We start from the raw sequence: 21,479 nt of genomic DNA, 5'->3' as shown, positions 1-21,479 counted from the left end.
TCCCCCAATTTAACTGATCCCCAAAGGTTTTTGATTAAATAGCGGAATAGAAAATATGATCCAAAAAAAGTGTATGTATATCACACGTACACAACCACACTAGGCCCCAATTACTATTGTTTGTACCCCTAAAAGGCTAGATGAGGAGTAGGGGGAGTATGGAACAGGCAGCACCCTCAAACCTTCAGAAGTATGAGATGAACCCCAACAACTTGGAAAGGTGGATCTCTCTCACACGTACCGACACAGACTATCCCGCAATTCAATTGATCCTCAAAGGTTTTTATTGAATAGCGGAATAGGAAATATGATCAAAAAAAGTGTATGTATCTCGCACGTACACAACCACACTAGGCCCCAATTACTATTGTTTGTACCCCTAAAAGGCTAGATGAGGAGTAGGGGGAGTATGGAACAGGCAGCACCCTCAAACCTTCAGAAGTATGAGATGAACCCCAACAACTTGGAAAGGTGGATCTCTCTCACACGTACCAACACAGACTATCCCCCAATTTAACTGATCCCCAAAGGTTTTTGATTAAATAGCGGAATAGAAAATATGATCCCAAAAAAGTGTATGTATATCACACGTACACAACCACACTAGGCCCCAATTACTATTGTTTGTACCCCTAAAAGGCTAGGAGTAGGGGGAGTATGGAACAGGCAGCACCCTCAAACCTTCAGAAGTATGAGATGAACCCCAACAACTTGGAAAGGTGGATCTCTCTCACACGTACCAACACAGACTATCCCCCAATTTAACTGATCCCCAGAGGTTTTTGATTAAATAGCGGAATAGAAAATATGATCCCAAAAAAGTGTATGTATATCACACGTACACAACCACACTAGGCCCCAATTACTATTGTTTGTACCCCTAAAAGGCTAGGAGTAGGGGGAGTATGGAACAGGCAGCACCCTCAAACCTTCAGAAGTATGAGATGAACCCCAACAACTTGGAAAGGTGGATCTCTCTCACACGTACCAACACAGACTATCCCCCAATTTAACTGATCCCCAAAGGTTTTTGATTAAATAGCGGAATAGAAAATATGATCCCAAAAAAGTGTATGTATATCACACGTACACAACCACACTAGGCCCCAATTACTATTGTTTGTACCCCTAAAAGGCTAGGAGTAGGGGGAGTATGGAACAGGCAGCACCCTCAAACCTTCAGAAGTATGAGATGAACCCCAACAACTTGGAAAGGTGGATCTCTCTCACACGTACCAACACAGACTATCCCCCAATTTAACTGATCCCCAAAGGTTTTTGATTAAATAGCGGAATAGAAAATATGATCCCAAAAAAGTGTATGTATATCACACGTACACAACCACACTAGGCCCCAATTACTATTGTTTGTACCCCTAAAAGGCTAGGAGTAGGGGGAGTATGGAACAGGCAGCACCCTCAAACCTTCAGAAGTATGAGATGAACCCCAACAACTTGGAAAGGTGGATCTCTCTCACACGTACCAACACAGACTATCCCCCAATTTAACTGATCCCCAAAGGTTTTTGATTAAATAGCGGAATAGAAAATATGATCCAAAAAAAGTGTATGTATATCACACGTACACAACCACACTAGGCCCCAATTACTATTGTTTGTACCCCTAAAAGGCTAGATGAGGAGTAGGGGGAGTATGGAACAGGCAGCACCCTCAAACCTTCAGAAGTATGAGATGAACCCCAACAACTTGGAAAGGTGGATCTCTCTCACACGTACCGACACAGACTATCCCGCAATTCAATTGATCCTCAAAGGTTTTTATTGAATAGCGGAATAGGAAATATGATCAAAAAAAGTGTATGTATCTCGCACGTACACAACCACACTAGGCCCCAATTACTATTGTTTGTACCCCTAAAAGGCTAGATGAGGAGTAGGGGGGGTATGGAACAGGCAGCACCCTCAAACCTTCAGAAGTATGAGATGAACCCCAACAACTTGGAAAGGTGGATCTCTCTCACACGTACCGACACAGACTATCCCGCAATTCAATTGATCCTCAAAGGTTTTTATTGAATAGCGGAATAGGAAATATGATCAAAAAAAGTGTATGTATCTCGCACGTACACAACCACACTAGGCCCCAATTACTATTGTTTGTACCCCTAAAAGGCTAGATGAGGAGTAGGGGGGGTATGGAACAGGCAGCACCCTCAAACCTTCAGAAGTATGAGATGAACCCCAACAACTTGGAAAGGTGGATCTCTCTCACACGTACCGACACAGACTATCCCGCAATTCAATTGATCCTCAAAGGTTTTTATTGAATAGCGGAATAGGAAATATGATCAAAAAAAGTGTATGTATCTCGCACGTACACAACCACACTAGGCCCCAATTACTATTGTTTGTACCCCTAAAAGGCTAGATGAGGAGTAGGGGGAGTATGGAACAGGCAGCACCCTCAAACCTTCAGAAGTATGAGATGAACCCCAACAACTTGGAAAGGTGGATCTCTCTCACACGTACCAACACAGACTATCCCCCAATTTAACTGATCCCCAAAGGTTTTTGATTAAATAGCGGAATAGAAAATATGATCCAAAAAAAGTGTATGTATATCACACGTACACAACCACACTAGGCCCAAATTACTATTGTTTGTACCCCTAAAAGGCTAGATGAGGAGTAGGGGGAGTATGGAACAGGCAGCACCCTCAAACCTTCAGAAGTATGAGATGAACCCCAACAACTTGGAAAGGTGGATCTCTCTCACACGTACCGACACAGACTATCCCGCAATTCAATTGATCCTCAAAGGTTTTTATTGAATAGCGGAATAGGAAATATGATCAAAAAAAGTGTATGTATCTCGCACGTACACAACCACACTAGGCCCCAATTACTATTGTTTGTACCCCTAAAAGGCTAGATGAGGAGTAGGGGGAGTATGGAACAGGCAGCACCCTCAAACCTTCAGAAGTATGAGATGAACCCCAACAACTTGGAAAGGTGGATCTCTCTCACACGTACCAACACAGACTATCCCCCAATTTAACTGATCCCCAAAGGTTTTTGATTAAATAGCGGAATAGAAAATATGATCCCAAAAAGTGTATGTATATCACACGTACACAACCACACTAGGCCCCAATTACTATTGTTTGTACCCCTAAAAGGCTAGGAGTAGGGGGAGTATGGAACAGGCAGCACCCTCAAACCTTCAGAAGTATGAGATGAACCCCAACAACTTGGAAAGGTGGATCTCTCTCACACGTACCAACACAGACTATCCCCCAATTTAACTGATCCCCAGAGGTTTTTGATTAAATAGCGGAATAGAAAATATGATCCCAAAAAAGTGTATGTATATCACACGTACACAACCACACTAGGCCCCAATTACTATTGTTTGTACCCCTAAAAGGCTAGGAGTAGGGGGAGTATGGAACAGGCAGCACCCTCAAACCTTCAGAAGTATGAGATGAACCCCAACAACTTGGAAAGGTGGATCTCTCTCACACGTACCAACACAGACTATCCCCCAATTTAACTGATCCCCAAAGGTTTTTGATTAAATAGCGGAATAGAAAATATGATCCCAAAAAAGTGTATGTATATCACACGTACACAACCACACTAGGCCCCAATTACTATTGTTTGTACCCCTAAAAGGCTAGGAGTAGGGGGAGTATGGAACAGGCAGCACCCTCAAACCTTCAGAAGTATGAGATGAACCCCAACAACTTGGAAAGGTGGATCTCTCTCACACGTACCAACACAGACTATCCCCCAATTTAACTGATCCCCAAAGGTTTTTGATTAAATAGCGGAATAGAAAATATGATCCAAAAAAAGTGTATGTATATCACACGTACACAACCACACTAGGCCCCAATTACTATTGTTTGTACCCCTAAAAGGCTAGGAGTAGGGGGAGTATGGAACAGGCAGCACCCTCAAACCTTCAGAAGTATGAGATGAACCCCAACAACTTGGAAAGGTGGATCTCTCTCACACGTACCAACACAGACTATCCCCCAATTTAACTGATCCCCAAAGGTTTTTGATTAAATAGCGGAATAGAAAATATGATCCCAAAAAAGTGTATGTATATCACACGTACACAACCACACTAGGCCCCAATTACTATTGTTTGTACCCCTAAAAGGCTAGGAGTAGGGGGAGTATGGAACAGGCAGCACCCTCAAACCTTCAGAAGTATGAGATGAACCCCAACAACTTGGAAAGGTGGATCTCTCTCACACGTACCAACACAGACTATCCCCCAATTTAACTGATCCCCAAAGGTTTTTGATTAAATAGCGGAATAGAAAATATGATCCCAAAAAAGTGTATGTATATCACACGTACACAACCACACTAGGCCCCAATTACTATTGTTTGTACCCCTAAAAGGCTAGGAGTAGGGGGAGTATGGAACAGGCAGCACCCTCAAACCTTCAGAAGTATGAGATGAACCCCAACAACTTGGAAAGGTGGATCTCTCTCACACGTACCAACACAGACTATCCCCCAATTTAACTGATCCCCAAAGGTTTTTGATTAAATAGCGGAATAGAAAATATGATCCCAAAAAAGTGTATGTATATCACACGTACACAACCACACTAGGCCCCAATTACTATTGTTTGTACCCCTAAAAGGCTAGGAGTAGGGGGAGTATGGAACAGGCAGCACCCTCAAACCTTCAGAAGTATGAGATGAACCCCAACAACTTGGAAAGGTGGATCTCTCTCACACGTACCAACACAGACTATCCCCCAATTTAACTGATCCCCAGAGGTTTTTGATTAAATAGCGGAATAGAAAATATGATCCCAAAAAAGTGTATGTATATCACACGTACACAACCACACTAGGCCCCAATTACTATTGTTTGTACCCCTAAAAGGCTAGGAGTAGGGGGAGTATGGAACAGGCAGCACCCTCAAACCTTCAGAAGTATGAGATGAACCCCAACAACTTGGAAAGGTGGATCTCTCTCACACGTACCAACACAGACTATCCCCCAATTTAACTGATCCCCAAAGGTTTTTGATTAAATAGCGGAATAGAAAATATGATCCCAAAAAAGTGTATGTATATCACACGTACACAACCACACTAGGCCCCAATTACTATTGTTTGTACCCCTAAAAGGCTAGATGAGGAGTAGGGGGAGTATGGAACAGGCAGCACCCTCAAACCTTCAGAAGTATGAGATTGTGTTCACTGTACCCCACAAAGATTGAGTTCACTGCACCCCACAATGATTGTGTTCACTGCACCCCACAAAGATTGTGTTCACTGCACCTCACAAAGATTGTGTTCACTGTACCCCCCAAAGATTGTGTTCACTGCACCCCACAAAGATTCTGTTCACTGTACCCCACAAAGATTGTGTTCACTGCACCCCAAAAAGATTGTGTTCACTGCACCCCAAAAAGGATGTTGTTCACTGCACCCCAAAAAGGATGTTGTTCACTCCACCCCAAAAAGATTGTGTTCACTGCACCCCACAAAGATTGTGTTCACTGCACCCCAAAAAGATTGTGTTCACTGCACCCCAAAAATGATTTTGTTCACTGCACCCCAAAAAGGATTTTGTTCACTGCACCCCAAAAAGGATGTTGTTCACTCCACCCCAAAAAGATTGTGTTCACTGCACCCCAAAAAGATTGTGTTCACTGCACCCCACAAAGGATTTTGTTCACTGCACCCCAAAAAGATTGTGTTCACTGCACCCCAAAAAGGATGTTGTTCACTGCACCCCAAAAAGGATTTTGTTCACTGCACCCCAAAAAGATTGTGTTCACTGCACCCCACAAAGGATTTTGTTCACTGCACCCCACAAAGATTGTGTTCACTGCACACCAAAAAGGATTGTGTTCACTGCACCCCAAAAAGATTTTGTTCACTGCACCCCAAAAAGATTGTGTTCACTGCAGCCCAAAAAGATTGTGTTCACTGCAGCCCAAAAAGATTGTGTTCACTGCAGCCCAAAAAGATTGTGTTCACTGCAGCCCAAAAAGATTGTGTTCACTGCAGCTCACACACAGAAAAATGGATGTGGATCACTGACACCTGCCTATCTCCAATCCCACACCACACAGCAATATCGATTGTAGTTTGTAGAACACAGTTTCCCTAAAATTCAGCAGACTCTGTCCCTAACAGGATTGAGAAGAGATCGTAGATCAGGATTGAGTGCAGACCCCACCCCCCACACAGCAATATCGATTGTAGTTTGTAGAAGACACTGACCCTATAATTCAGCAGACTCTATCCCTAAAATGCCTACAACTCGCCCTGCCTAAACACTCCGACCTGTCCCTCAATTCTATCCGGACACAAATGGTTTTTTCCTGCCTATCTTTCCCTAATCAGCAGCCAGCACGTTGATGTGTGCTCTGTCCCTGAATCTAAGCAGCATAATGACGCCGCTGCGGCTGCCTCGAACTTATAAAGACTTGGTCACATGCTTCAGACGGCCAATCACAGCTACTGAGACATTTGCAGGCATGGCTGGGATGGCTTAAGGCACACCAGTTAAACGATTGTTGATTGGCTGTTGAAAGCCCGCCATGAAAAGAGCGCCAAAGCATGCAAAACCCGGAAATAAAACGACCGAACACGGATTTTTACCCGAACATACAGTAAAGTGTCCGTGTCCGTGTTCGGGTACAAAAAATCCAATTATTCGGTACGAACACGAATAATACAGTCCGTGTTCGCTCAACACTACTTATGACATCCAGCTGCCAAAGTTTTCAGCAGAACAGATTGCATTACTGGAAGCACCTTTGACATCAGATGAAATTAGTGCAGCCAAACAATCCTTTGTTCATAATAAAACGCCAGGCCTGGATGGCCTTCCTATAGAGTGGTACCTACAATATAAGGAAATTCTACTCCCACACTTATTGAGGGTTTATAATCATGCCCTGAAAGAGGGACAGTTACCGCCTTCCATGTCTGAGGCTTTAATTGTACTTATACCAAAACTCCATAAGGACCATCTTCATTGTGAATCTTACCTTCCTATCTCCCTAACTAACTCTGACGTTGAATTCTAGCCAAAGTTCTCACTTGTAGATTAAATTACATTATTATCTCTATTATAAGGTCTGACCAAACTGGATTTATTCAATTCAATTTATCTACACAGACTTTTCACCAGCATACAAGCCAAACATGATAATATGGGCTTAGCCTTAGACATTCACAAAGCTTTTGATTCTGTAGAATGGCTGTATCTGCAGGAGGAATGGCAAAGCTTCCTTCGATGGATCTAACCACTGTATTAAGGCCTAAAGCTAGACTGAGAGTGAATACTTGTGCCGGACTCCTTCCCCATAGCGAGGGGCTATAGACAGGGATGCCCCCTGTCACCACTACTTTTTTGCTATGGCGATAGAGCCCTTGGCTGAATTGATAAGGTCAACTCCACTATAAAAAGTTTGGTAATTAATGGGCTTGAGGAAAAAGTGTCCCTTTATGTGGACGAAATGCTAATTTAGCTAGCTGACACTTAATCCTCCCAAACTATGTTATCACAAACTATCCAAAGGCTCGGTCATTTCTCAGGGTTTTTGTTGAATTGGGAAAAGTTTCTTCTCTTTCCATTTGATCCTGATACTTCAATATCCCTTTCGTCCCCATGTCCATTAAAAATTGTCAGTAGTACCTTTCGTTATCTAGGAGTAATAGTGCAGCCACCACTGTCCTTATATCGTAAAAACAACCTAGACCCTCTCCTTAACTGACTCAAAGGCACTCTGAAAATGTGGTCTGATCTTCCTCTCAATTTATTTGGCAAGATAAATATATTATACAAAAAATATAGTGCAGCAGTAAAGTAAAAAATAAACACAATGAATATAAAATCAATAAATTCATAAAATATGCTTAAATAATACATATAAGTCAATATAAGTGGAGGAACAATGTCCATAGAAAAAATAGAAGGCAAAGTCTTAGATCATTGATCCATATAAAAAAACACCACCACCGATGGTGATTTTCTTCAGTCCTGACCTTGGCTTGCCTTTTGACCTTGATTTATCTGCATCTACCTGATTATCTGTTGCCAAACCTCTGCCTGAATTTTGACCATTCTTTGCTTGCTGTCTTTGATGTTTTAGATCTCCAGTGTTTAACTTGGCTTGTTTAACTCTGCATCTATCTTCACAGCTTCCAGCAGCTGCAGCATACCTGCATCTACAGCATACCTGCATCCGCAACATCTGCCATCTGCTTCTCTTTTCTGCCAACAAGAGGAGAAACTGGCAGGCACTCCTACAACCCAGCCACTCTCTCGTGGCCGCTTTTGCAAACCTCCGTGGTCCTTGAACTGGGGTGGTATGAGAGGCCTTCCTCTGCTCCTCAGGCTCTCCCAGAAGGTATGTGACAGTGTCCATAAGACACAAAGAGCAGGGCTGGGCCCTACCCCCTTGCCACTGGCTCTGATTAACAGCAGTGGGAACCAAGGATGAGTGAGAGAGCCTTGGCTCTCGTGAACATCGCTGGATCAAGATCAGGCATAGGTAGGTATTTAGGGGGGTTGTGGGGGGATCTTCATGCAGAAGGTAAAGTGAGGGTATATCTTTCCAAAATTAGGGCTATCTCTTCTTAAACATTTGTCACCAGGGATGAGCTCAGGCGTATCAAAATACATGTCTCAACAAGAAGCGGTCACTATGGACCACCAATCATATGAGGCCGAGGCATTCCTCACCCTGCAGCCACATGTATACACATGGATGGATATCTCAGGCAGGCTCAGACTAGTATCTGAACATGCCTGAGCTCATCCCTATTTAGCACAGGAATAGATGTCCCCATTGGAATATTTCCCCTGTATTCTAGTTCTTTGGGCAACCCCAAAATGTACTCTCCTTTTTATTCCCAGTGACATTGGTGAGCAGGACCATTAGATAGAGGGAATCACCCTGAAAGAGAGGTAGACAGCAACCAAAACCTGACCGTAACAGACAGAGGTTCCAACCCATCACCACTCCCCACTTTCAAAATCTGAAAACAATTATGCCTTTATTTACTCTTTTGAAAGCATTCATCTTTAACATTTTGAAGTAGCTTATTAACTAGTCTCCAATAGTCATTTGTAGTTACCTGAATCTTCACACATTGGAGTGGATTTATTTATTACATATACACTGTGAACTTTGCCAGTACAGTTGCACTCTGCATGGCATTTGCTGCAGAACATAGTAAATTAGGTGACTTTGTAATGAATACCCAATTACATGCTAGGAAAATAAAAAAAAAACAGCATTTTAGCTTTAACATGATTGGATGATAGAAGTCAGCAGAGCTTCCCCCATTTACTAAGCTCTGGCGAAAATGCAATTGCAGAGTGCAACTGCACTTGAACAGGGCACAGTCTAACATTGGGGGCAGGGGTGGCGACTACACACTGTGATGGCTGCATAACCTCCATGATCAACCGCTGGGAAATACAGTATAACATTTGAGCCCCAACTCACCTGACAGCTGCTCCACTATCCTCCTTCTCCCACCCGCAGCTTTGGCTATGCCCTGGAGGACACTGGACCACTACAGCAAAGTAAACTCCCAAGCTTTTTTCCCATGCGGCCACTCCACAGAGCTCCCAGGGAGCTCCAAGGCTGATTGCTCCTGCATACAGCACTAAGCTGACATCCCACCTACATAGGATTCAGCTACCTCAGGAGAATCTACTCCTTCTATGTAAGGTCCAGCAAAGTCAAAACCCAGGAGGGACTCCAGTGCTGGTCTTGCAATGGATCCTTCAATGGAGATGAGCTCTCCTTTCCATTCCTCCTGCCCTGCCAGACCCCAAAATTGCCATTCCAACCTCAAACCAGCCAGTCTCAGACACCATCTTGAAATATATGTTATTGTATACAGCAATTTAAAGGGGAAGTGCAAGAACTAGGAGACGGGGTTAAACACATTGAGAACAAAATGTGAACTTACTTCCTCTTTTAACACTCTTGTTGATGGCCAAAGAGCCAGGGATGAAGAACTGTCCTGTCTAAAAGCTAAAGTAGCAGATCTAGAGGACTGATCTCACTGAAGCAATCTCAAGATCTGTGGCATTCAGGAATCCATGCACCCAGCTCAGCTGCAATGACCTTGCAAGATCTATTTCTCTTCGTACTGCCAATTCTTGGAAATAATGATTGACAGAAAACTCCGCCTTCCCAAACCTCCTCATATCTCACTAAAGGTCCCTAGAGATGTACTTCTAAGGTTCTACTTCCACCACATCAAAGAAAAAAAGTCTGGAAGTCTTTCCAAAAGCGGACAAGATCCCCAAGCTATTTTCCAGACTACAGTTAATCTCAGATCCTGCACAACATACCCTGCAATGGTGAAAAAGCCTTCTGATGGTTACCAAGGGACTAAGGGATCGTAAGATCCTGTATCACTGGAGTTAACCCTCTAAACTCACAGTCACATACAGCGACACCACCTCATCTATTTCTACAATTGAGGAGGGACTTTAGCTCGTCAGATCCCAGGATATTGTCCCTGAATAACCAGCCTCTGCTTCAACGTCCTCTTTACCATCTACAATACTTCCAGACTGGCAAAAGGTCTCTCACAAATGCAACACACGGAATCATCCTCACAGTGGCTTATGATCCCACTCTTTCTACAATATTTCCCAGTTATTGATTTATCAATTTATTGCAAGGAGCAATCTCTCTTACATATTTATACCTTGAATACACCTTAGCACAAACTGCCTGGTTTTTGTACAGGACTTATTTTTTATTACTACTTATTTACCTTGTGCTTTAAAGGTAGCCACTCCACCTAACTCTTCACAGTTTCCTTCTGCAATGCTCTCTTGGCTACTATGTTGGAATATGTTTTTGAAAGTTGCCAGTTGTCTCCACTTTCTGTCTCGGCCGCTCTCAGAGGCCATATGGTTTGCTCGAAACCTATCATCTCCCATTCTCACTCTTCTCCAATATGGGAATTAAATTTGTTTCTTTGAACGTCCATGAACTAAATTATCTAGCCAAGCACTCTTCCATGTGGTATGAAGCATGTCGGCTCTACGCTAATATCTTCTGCATCCAAAGGACCCACTTGCATTTGAATGCAGCCCCTAAATGCAGCCATAAAGAGTTCCTACATGTCTTTATGGTTTATTTATCCTCAAGGAAAAGAAGAGTCCTTTTTGCAATTAAGAATACGGTTTCTCTATCTGTCCATGATACGGTAATCAATCCAGCAGGAAGATTTATCATTCTTATTAGTGAGATCAACAGTAAATAATTTACACTGGTGAACCTCTACACCCCAATTTCTCATCAGGCATTCTTTCGAAATAATGATTGTTCTCCTCTCTAATGCCTCTACTACGCTTGACAATATCTGGAAACCTTGGCAAGACCTCAGTAAAGATTTCTGACCAACAAGTATACTTCTGTATGCCATGTTTTCATTAGATATGAGCAATGTAGAACTTGTTATTTTTTCCTTAATGCGTGACACTTTTCCTGTTACCTTTGTTATTTGAGACTTGTTATTGTGCTACTGTGAAGGCCCTCTTCTCTGTATCACTTAAATTTAAAACCCAATAAAAAATATTGACAATAAAAAAATCAAACCCATAAGTTGTTGTGCAGTTTTACCTTTAAAATTGTTTTTGATTTTTTAAAAACTTGAATTTGCTCCATCATGCAAAAATACATATTATACAAAAAGGATTAAATAAAAAATCACAGCCAGCATCTAATAATGTCATATTGAAGATCTACTAGAATTTTTATTTGCACAGGAAGTGTCCATGTTTTGAAATTGTGATTCCACTCTTTGAAACATTTCCACATACATTTGAAAGAGAAATCAATAGAAGACGTTCATCAAAGAGCAACTAGTGAAATAACATTTTTTGAGCAATATAAGGTATTTCAATGAACTAAGGGTGATACTGATAAACTTCTACCAACCAAAGTACTACCATTTGTCATCCAATGCAAATTGCCTGGTTGTCTCTTGTCTTAAAACCTTCTTAGTCAAAAAACAGGCATACAACTAGTTAAAGAAATGTCAACACTTCTAAACTGCATTCTTAAAATATTACTAAACCCGCAACAGTAAAATCCGTCTGTACATTACATGCACTAAAGCATGCTTGGTAAACTCATTGTGGAACCTAAGGGGTTAATCCTCTGCATTGTCTAAAAATTATGTTCGATCCTGTCTCCTCTGATCATTTCCTTCTTCCACTGACTCAAATATATTTCCTGATATTTACACAGCCAGGGGACAGGCTGCACATGCTCAGTTTGGTGTGTATTGCTATAGATTATTTTTTTTTTCTTGGGAGAGTGCATGTGATCAGCACAGGGCCAATCAGCATGGTCCAGACAGAGGGTCATGGGTCCTGCATTGTCATAGGACAGTCAGGGGAGAATGAAAACTCCTCCCACAAGCTTTAATCTGACACTCATATAAGTCACAAGACTGCTCTATTTTCTAATGAAAAAAGGTATTTTGCAGGTTATATTTACTAAAATAATTGTATTTCCATGTGCTGTGTACTGTGGGCAACCAGGGAATGAAGGGTCCTGGTCAAGTAACATTTTAACCTGGGCTAGTGACTCAGTGACTCAGATAAAACTGAAGCCTTTCAGTCACCGTTACGGCAAAACAAATAGTTCAGCAATGGTAACCTACTTATTTTCTCAGTGCTTGATTGCTTAAATAGACACATGTCTAACATTAAGGACCTATGTCCACATTCACATGGTAACATGCACATTATTGCAAAGCAAAGCAACACATGCTATGTGCAATGGTGTGCTGCAGTGCCATTCATTCAGAACTGCATTCTGGCACACTTCTGAAATGCACATAGATTGTAAAACACTATAATGCACAGTAGAACACTACTGTATATTGTGGTGCTCTGCATTGCCACAAATAGTGCATGCATCTTTTTTTTGGTGCAACTTGGCACCTTAAGAAGCCAATTCTAATGAAAAGGCTGCCTTCATGCAATGCATGTTAACCAGCATAACATGCATTAATGCACCTTAAAGATGAGAATGTTCCCTTGATCTCCACATTTGTAAATGTAAGTATACCTAATTGGAAACAGCTTATGGTGCTATATTTATTATACTAATATTTTGATTATAACCCTAGTGCTCATGAGAAAAGATGTTGGTAGGGGAGGTTCACCTTTTCCCTTCTAAGGGCAGATAAAGCAACTGCAAGCCATTTTTGTTTGAATAAAGAAGAATTCTACAGCACAGCACTTTCTGGATAGTAACCCCTTAATTCAGAAAGCCCATGGGAACTGTGACACTGTGATCTCTCTCTCACTCTCTCTAAAAATATACATAATATACAATTTTAGAGAGGAATGCTGAGCATAGTCCGCTTTTCACCAGCACACTGCGTCTTTTCAGGATGCCACCTGTTTTTCACATCTGATACAATTTTCTTTCATGACTCCCAGGTTAAGCTCAGACTAACCCTGCACCACAGCCGGCTTCAGTATGGAGACTAAGCCACCAAGTGGGGACAGTCACTCAATCACATTTCTAGCGGGCTTTTATTTCTTGTATACAGCTATCCCAACCCTGAAGATTATATGTGTATTTCACTCCGGTATATCCAACCACAATGGTTAACTGCTACACCGATTCTTTTTGAGCTCAAGGCTCTCCACCCAGAGGGTTCCATGACTCAAGCCCTCTGAATTCAGATTTTTTAGATACACCATAGTTACACTTGTTCTGTTATAAACACTTTTCATTATGAAACAAAGACAACTTCTTCTCTTCATAAAAGTCCTTTTTTACTGGCAGACTTGTAATGACACGTACATTATACATTATTTACACATTATACATTAAATGTACATCATGTACAGTTATTTAACATTCAGTTGGCTGTGTGATTTGGTTGGGGTAGCATGCTATGCTGCTAAATTGGTACACAGTCCCTAGTGGTTTACAATGAATAGGTACATTAAGAATTTATAAAAAAATGGCCTCTACCCGCCCCCACCTATAACTGGCCTTCACAGCAAGGAGCACATAAATGAATGAGGGTCCCCACAGTAGAAGCACATGCATTCTAATGGATAGATAGGGGGCAGGTGGGCCTAGAAGTAGCCCAATGCCCCTATCTATCTATTAGAATGCATGTGCTTCCGCTGTGGAGACTCTCATAAATTTACAGGAGTTAGGACTGCAGGTAATACAGGGTGTCATGAAGTGGCCTTGCAGCTTACGCATACATTTGCAAATGTGTGCTAACTAAACCCCCTGTTAGAAAGCCTAATTTGTTTGGTAACCAGACTGGTTGGTGAGTTGAACTGGGAATTTCTGTGGTTTTGTCTTGCATGCGTTGCCCTTCCATGTGCTCCCTGCTGTGAAGGCCCGTTATAGGCGAGGGCAGGGGCCATTTTGTTTGTTACTGATGTAATATTGGTGAGGGGACACACTGGACACCTTTGCTGCCATTCTGTTATGTGCTGGGTCCAGTTTGCTCCTGTACCTTTAAGGAGCATTGGGCTACCTCCAGGCCCACCTCCGTCCTATCTATCCATTAGACTGCATGTGCTTCCATTGTGGAGACTCTCATAAATTTACAGGAGGTAGGACTGCAGCTAATACAGGGTGCTGTGGAGTGGCCTTGCAGCTTACGCATGCGTTTGCAAATGTGTGCTAACAAAAACCCCTGTTTTTAAAGCATACTGTTAGACAGGTTAATTTGGTTGGTAAGCAGACTGGTTGGTAAGTTAAGCTGGGAATCTCTCTTGTTTTGTCTTACATTAGGAATTTCATTCAGCCTGTACCTGAGATGGAGAACAGTACATTAGCAATAAAGTCCATGTAATGTGGATCAAAAACAAGCAAGAACAAGAAACACTTGGTCATCACTGAACTTCTCCTATGTCGGGACCCCCCGTGAGGTCACCCCCTGTACATACTGTAAATATACTCACCCCCCCAGGGATGTGACACATCTGCAGAGGGAATAGGTCATACATGACCAGACCCCTAAAGCATCAGCCAGAAATATTTAAAATCACAATGCACCAGCATAAATAACATATGCAGCATAATAAAACAGGATCCAGTGTTGGTCATGTAACCTAAAAAAAGTAATTAGTTATAGTTACTAGTTACTTCTCCCAAAAAGTAATTGAGTTAGTGACTGAGTTACATCAGTAAAAAAGTAACTAATTACCAGGGAAAATAACTATTGCGTTACTTTAAAAAAATAATCAAATATGTCAAATAACTTATATGCCCCTTGTATGCGTGGTATTTGCTTAGTGGTACCTGCGTGGTATTTGCTGAGTGGTACCTGAGTGGTATTTGCTGAGAGTGGCACTGTGGTAGCTGCGTGGTGCACTGCCGGTTTATAGGGTGGGTGGGTAGGTGTATTTGGGGGTCAGTGGGTGTATAGGGTGGGTAGGTGTATATAGGGGTCAGTGGGCATATAGGGTGGGTGGGTAGGTGTATTTGGGGGTCAGTGGGTGTATAGGGTGGGTGGGTAGGTGTATATAGGGGTTAGTGGGTGTATAGGGTGGGTAGGTGGTGGTGGTGGCTGGTGGTGTGGCGCACTGTGGGGGTCTGAGTCCTCTTGACTGTGTGTTTTTTTGGTACCTGCTGCTGCCTGGAGTGGCTGGCTGCTGGTGGTGGTGGTGGCTGGTGGTGGTGTGGCACACTGGTGGTGGGGGTCTGAGTCCTGAGTCGTCCTGTCCTGACTGACTGTGACTGAGTTTATTTTTGTTTGTTTTTTGGTACCTGTGCTGCTGCAGTGCTGCCTGGCTGGCTGGTGTTGGTGGTGGCTGGCTGGTGGTGGTGTGTGGCCTGCCCAGGCACACTGGGGTCCATCTGGCTCCGTTCCCCAGGCCTGTGCTGCCTCTCAACTCTTCTGGCTGGCTGGCTGGCTGGCATGGCTGCCTGTGCCTGTCTGATGACTCCTGTGGCGGTGGTGGATCGGTGGTGTACTGCCTGCCGCCTGGACTATATATTTATATATTATAAAATTTAATTATATGGCCGTCCTGAGTGCCCTCTGCCCTTCTCATGGCCTGGCACGCTGTACTCCGCACTGACTGTCTGCCACTCTCTCTCAGTCTCCTCCTCTCTCATCCAGTACCGCGTACAGCGCCGGCCTCAGTCATAGAGGAGAGGAAGAATTACACTACTGCCATCTAGTGGCGGTAGATGTAATTGCGGTAACGCGGCCCATATAATGTGAACAGCGTTACCAGTAGGGGAAGAGAAATCAGTTAGATTACTCGTTACCCTCTAAAGTGACTGCGTTAAGTAACGCCGTTTACTTAAATGCAGTTACTACCATCACTGACAGGATCATATAGTAGGCACCTGACCTATACATATAAACACTACGTACGTCCCCATAATGCGTGAGAACAATAAGAATGCAATGCAAAACAATATAGCGCAACAGCAATATAACAATTGCATTATGAATTCTATTAAGAAGGTACAGAAAGAAACCTTTAATGATTCAGTGTAAGCAGCAAGAAGTAATGGTACCTAAGTCCCAGGTTCAAGAATAATAGACTAGATCATGCTCTGATAATCTGATCACACTTTTGCACATGTCCTTGATAATGTCTTTATTGTCCGGAACTTTACAGAAATTGTACTTATCAATGTAATACTTGGTGTATCCTGCTGACTACACCAAGTAAGGTAGGCCAGGTGTTTGTCTTCTCCCCCTAAGGGCAGATGCAACAACTGCAAGCCATTATTCTTTGAGTAAATTTGAACTTCACACCATGGCACTTTCTGGATAGGAGCCTCTTAATGCACAAAGGGACACTGCGACATCGTGCTCTCTCACAACACAAAAGAGTATAGAATTTAACCAGGAACTCTGAGCCCCCTCTCCAAGTATGGAAACCAAGCTGCCATGTGTGGACACTTGCCACTTCAGCACCTCACCACATCAGGGATGCCAACACCCATCACATTCACTTAGTCCTCTGCACATATACTGTATATACCCCCCTCCCCAAAAAAAAATAGGCACATCTGCAGAGAAAGTAGGTCATACATGACCCAACGCCTACAGCATTAGCCAGAAATATTTAAAGGCACAATGTACCAGCTTAAATAACATACACAACATAATACATAAAACAGAAACATACATGAGGTACACCTCCTCATGTTCTACATTGCAATTAGTCAAAGGAAACTTTCCAACTGATTTACCCACTTGCCAACCCACTCACTTATTTTGTGAGCGAGCAGCAGCTGCAGGCTCAGCGATGTACTGATACCTCGATCTGCACATGCAGATCGACGTGTAGTGGCACAAACTCATAGCACAGTGGATCAGGGTGATTGGTATCCAGCTGACAGTGACAAGATGGAAAAAAAGAAAAGAATGTTAAAAAAAAAAAAATGTTTAAAAAACTGAATAAAATTTTAAATTTTTTTTTTAAACATGTGTTATTGAAAATATACATGTCAACTGCATGAACAAGGGTACATACATTGTATATGATGTCAGTAGGCAAAGGGGTTTGTTACAGAAATTAAGGTTCTTAACCATTGTATGTACAAGATCTTAACGAGAATGCATCCTACAACATTGTATGTGGGAGACAGAACACTCAAAGTCCGAAGCACAGCAATAATTTCAGGATCATCTCTAGTCTTGACACATGAAAGTGATAAAGAAAATAATAAAATAAACATAACTAACCTTTATAGCACAAAGCAGACAAAGAGCTGCATCAATAAAACCTCAAACTAGTGCACCCCTACATATACAATTTCTTAACTGTATAGTCCATTAGCTATTAAAAATACAACTCACGTAGTGAATACAGTGGTCACTGTGACCCCTCCGCCCAGCAGAATCAGTTATATGGTTAGAGACAATCTAACTGGGATCAGAAATCATAGCCAAAAGAATGTCACTCATGTCCTGAGTATCAAGCCATGGGCCCCATATTTTAGTAAACTTTCCAGGGCAGCCTCTTCTCTAAAACATTCATTTATAAAGTGGGAGTGCTTGATTAATAAGATGCTTCCATAACCCAAGGTGTAGGACTTCAGTGTGAGTCTAGTGCATTACAATTGTTTTCCTTGCATAGTAAAACAACAAACAAAGAAAATATTTTGTCACTATGGTGGCTTTCAGATCCCCAAAGATATCCAGGAGACACCATTTAAGACAACACACATTGGGTAACTCAAATGTGTCTGCTACATATGTTGTGACCTGCAACCAAAAGGGGCCGATCCTGTTGCAGCTCCAGACCATGTGCAGGAAATTCCCCCTCTCACATTTACATTTATGACATGTTGGAGTAGGTATTTTATGCATATAGAACAAACACATTGGAGTGTAGTAAGTTCTATGCAGATAACGTAACTGAATGAGCTTATCCCTGGCTGAAATAACAGTACCAGCAGGTGAGTCAAACAATTCCTGACAATTTTCTTTGGTCAGATCTGGGATATCCCCCAACCATCTATTCTGAATATTAGGGAGGGATTTTGACTGCCGATCTATAAGCAGGGCATTATAATGATAATAATAATAAAGCCTATAAGATCCGATCTGGGGAGGTGACATTCTAGTTTGGGGTTATTAAGGGAAACATTACAGAGGCCAAATTGAGCTTTCGGCTGCATGACGGAGGTGAGTATAGAAAAATGACCATGGGAACAGGATTTGAAGCTCATTTCACAATTGCACAAAAGACTTAAATGTACCAGCCTCATATAACTGATGTAAATACCATAGACCTCAGCTTGGCCACTGCAGACCAAAAGAAAGTGAAAGGAAGTGAGGTAATCTAGGGTTATGCCAAAGCGGTTGGTTAGGAGAGCTTATGTGGCTATTCTCTGCTAATATATTAGAGCATTGAACATAAATTCAAACAGACGTTTTAAGAATGATAGTATTTTCTTTTACTGGTAAAGAGCATCTATACAAACTGGATAGAGTTTAATACGATAAAGCTATGGCAGCCTCCGTGGCAGTAGCGGCATTATTGAGTTGTGGAAACATCCATCAATGTACAGTACATAAATGAGTTGTGCTGCAAAATAGTACATACGGTGATTAGGAAGTGCCAGGCCTCCCCTATTACTTGGTAATTGTAGGGTGGCTAACGACATTCTAGGGGCTTTGGGGAGCCATAAAAAATTAGTAAGTATTGAATTAATTTCAGTAAATACAATTTTCAGTATTTAGACTTTAGGAAGAAAGGCCATCCTAAATAGGTTAACGTGACCCATCAAAGAGAGGGGTAGATTAACCCATTTAGCCATTCTAGAAGAAAGGAGAAAATACGGGGGACCAAATTATTTTTGTAAGTGGCTAAAGGAGGTTGAATTTCCAAACCTAGATACCTGAATTTAGAAGTGATCAGCAGAGGGCAATCCAGAGGTAACACAAAATCAGGAGTCTCATCTATCAGGAAAAAATGTTATTTACTCCAATTGTTCCACAATCCAGAGAACCGTCCAAAGCTCTGGATTACTTGCAGAACCTGTGGCAAGGTTGTCTGTGGGTCTCTAAGATATAGGAGCATATCGTCTGCATAAAGCAAATCACCTTTCTGATTGGAATCCCCCGGATCACAGGAGAGAATCATATACGTTCGGCCAAGGGCACTATGGCCAGAGCAAACAACAAGGGGGAAAAAGGACACCCCTGTCTAATGCCTCCACTTATGAGAAAGGGGTCAGAAATCTGAGCCTTCACTCTCAACCAAGCTAGTGGCTGCATATAGAAAAAAAAATATGTATCCATGTTAAAAAGGTATTCCCGAACCCAAACTTTTGCAGCACCTGGAATAAATAAGACCATTCTATGGAGTTGAATGCCTTATAAGTATCAAGAGACATCAAAGTTCTGGAATCACTCATGTCACTCGGCATCTGTAGATTATTGAAAAGTCTGCAAAGACTATATATAAGTATCTCGACCAGAAATAAACCCAGTTTGATCAGACTTTACAAGAGAAGCAATCACTGTGTAAAGACGGCGAGCCAAAACTTTTGAAAGGAGTTTAAGGTCCATGTTGGTTAATGAGATGGGTTAAAAGGAGTCACAAATTGTGAGATCCTTATTAGGCTTTGGTTTTAAAACTATTAACGCCTCTCTCATAGACGGGGAAGTATTTCACCCTGTAATTTAGCTTGGTATAAGACTTTAAGTCGAGGAGGATGAGCCAAATACCATTCGACGGGCATGCCATCCAAGCCAGGAGTTTTATGTTTGGGAAACAAAGAAAGGGTTTTATCAATTTATTCCACAGTTATCAGGCTGTCCAAGAATTGCTGGTTATCTGACGATAATGAGGGGAGCCAAATGTCACTGAGATAATCCATAAGAGCTTCAGAATAAAAATTTGCTTGGGAGGTATACAGATCAGTGTAAAATTGTAAAAGAATATTCAAGATACTCTCTGTAGAGGTGTAAATATTACCCGCACTATGCAAGATCCTAGGGATTGTGAAGGGCTCATGTATTGGCTTAGCTAGAAAAGCTAGTAAACAACCATTTTGTCACCTGAGTCAAAAATGTGCTGGGTTTGATACAAGAGCTTCTTTTGGGTTTTGTTAGTTAAGGCAATATTGTAGGACCTCTGAGCATCCTTCCAAAGAAGGTAATTCTGTTGAGAAGGGTCAGATACATATTGACGCTCCCTATCACCCACTAAATGTGACAATTCAGATAACATAGCATTGTTGGCCTTCTAAGCTCACTCACACCTGACATGTACTAGCCCCTCAGTACTGCCTTAAAGGCATCCCATTGGAGGCCTGAGTGACCTCCAGGATCTGTCTCCTGCCAATTATCTCCAGTGGAATCCTGACATTTGTAAAGCACCATGAGGTCTGCTAGCCTAAAAAGGACTCATCCTCTAGACCCGAAAGCCAGGTGCATGTAAGAGGCAAAGATGTAACTCCAATGGGGCATGGTCAAACAATGCCCTGGGGAGATGCGCACTTCCAAAACCTGGTTATGAGAGGACGGTGTAGTGAAAACCTTGTCTAAACGTAAAAAAATGCCTTGAGAGTCTGAATGACAGCAGTAGACTTTGTGATCAGAATATTTCCACCTCCAGATGCCAACAAACCCGTGGCCTTTCTCCCCTTTCCGCAAAAAAGTATTATGAGTGCGGGAGCCTCTCAATCTGTCCAGTGAGGGATTTAGGACCACATTAAAATCACCTTCTATTAAAATGGTTCCTTTTGCCATCAGAAGCAATTTAGATGCACATGTTGAAAGCCTCTGAGGGTCAGACGGGGGAGTCGGGGGGGATACACATTGACTAATGTGTAAAAGGTATCCTGACAGCTGAGTACCAATATTATGAAACAACCCTGCGAGTCTGTACAGACATCTTTTGTCCGAACCAACAGGGCCTTTGTAATTAAGATAGATACTCCTCTGGAGTAGGAGGAGTATGTGGCGTGAAAGGGGTGTGCTATGTGTGAGCCCTTGTTGAGAAAACACAAGTG

The 21,479-nt window shown here is 42.2% G+C and overlaps 1 pseudogene across 1 annotated transcript in view; it reads left to right on the top strand.

Moving 5' to 3' along the window:
* The first annotated feature begins 8,455 nt into the window (after positions 1-8,455).
* The window catches only part of LOC309560547 (sperm acrosome-associated protein 9-like), a 37,906-nt pseudogene continuing 24,882 nt past the window's right edge, over positions 8,456-21,479 (top strand). Inside the window, exon 1 of the transcript in view lies at positions 8,456-8,510. The product of the transcript in view is annotated as a sperm acrosome-associated protein 9-like (transcript). The remainder of the gene's footprint in view (positions 8,511-21,479) is intronic.

This window comes from Pelophylax lessonae (assembly GCF_965119305.1).
Source record: "Pelophylax lessonae genome assembly, chromosome: 7".
Taxonomy (NCBI): Eukaryota; Metazoa; Chordata; class Amphibia; order Anura; family Ranidae; genus Pelophylax; species Pelophylax lessonae.
The sequence above is the reverse complement of the archived record's forward strand: the minus strand, read 5'-3'. Positions and strand labels throughout refer to the sequence as shown.